The sequence below is a fragment of the Haliotis rubra genome, unplaced genomic scaffold (assembly GCF_003918875.1).
Source record: "Haliotis rubra isolate DU_JTF1 unplaced genomic scaffold, ASM391887v1 Scf635, whole genome shotgun sequence".
Classification (NCBI taxonomy): Eukaryota; Metazoa; Mollusca; class Gastropoda; order Lepetellida; family Haliotidae; genus Haliotis; species Haliotis rubra.
This window is the reverse complement of record NW_025767341.1, coordinates 301,731-303,018: the sequence shown is the minus strand read 5'-3', so window position 1 is coordinate 303,018 and position 1,288 is coordinate 301,731.

The following is a 1,288-nucleotide window of genomic DNA, read 5'->3' as shown; positions in this document are numbered from 1 at the left end:
TTTCTGAGTGTTATGACTTCATTATCTTTCCTTATCCAAAATTTCGGTGATAGTGTTTTATGAACAGTTAAGTCAGTAACCCACTGCACATTGCACCCATGTCAGTCGAACCTTTGTCGCAAGTATGACAAGCAATAGACTAACCAGTAGACTAACAGCATAAATGACTGAATCATTTAATGCTGTGCGGTCATTTGAGGAGTTACCGCCCTTTAATATGACCAGTTTATCGGGAGGAAAAATGTTGTTAAAGCTTAAACACAAGACGCTGAACGAAACAAATTTTTATTTTGTTTTCATGCTTTAATGTTTGTGTGTTACAAGTAAAGAACTACGATCATTGAGTAGTACATATTGCATACACGAAATAGGTGAACATGAGTATTGTTGCATACAATATGCGTACCCACACAATATGAGTACCCAGTATCCCGACTGCGGTGGAAGTAGGGGACCTGATTAGGGCGAGTGTCGCAGGCGCTGTCGGTTATCCAAAAATACTGGAAGATCGAAAAGGTGACTTCGTTGACTGTACAGTCAGCACTCCAGTCCTTAAACAGGTTTATCTACCACGCCGTCTATGGCGCAATTATAACACTTTTACAATGGGCTCAAAGTCCTATTATGATCACTGTTGGTCGTAGAGTTTCATTCCATTACATATATTGTCGGCAACTTTTCATTAACGATTCAGTCAGGTTATATCTCAAACATATCGGAACAGATAACTGATTTTGCATAGGGAATCGCTGGTGATCTTAGTCTTTATCCCGGCTGGGACAGATTAGCTGTTCTTTATTCCAGTATTATCGTCAGTGCATTTCTGTCCACCATATCGAGACGGCCATTATCACCCTCAGGCACTTGTGTTGATTCCTCGATCTTCACGTAAAGTGGCTGCCTGTGAACTGAAATATGGTAACTCAGAATTACTATTTTTTTACGGGTTGTATGCGTGTTGCGTTACCCTATATTTAATGGTATCAATATTTTGCCATTACATATAGCAAATGTACTTATCCAAACCACAATTTAACTTTCCGCAAGAATAACGAAATTTTAAAGTGTATAACGGCAAACACTGTCTCCTTTTGTATTGTTGATTTACTGTGGGACGCATGACATTATTAAGTGATTCTGGCATACAACCCCCAAGAAATCGCTTAAGAATCAATAACCGAGCAGAATGGCAATAACTGCTTTACCTTGAACTGCAAAAACATCCTTGACCCTACTCCTTGAATTTTTTCAGACATTGAATGTGACGTTGAGGTACTGCGTTCCTTTC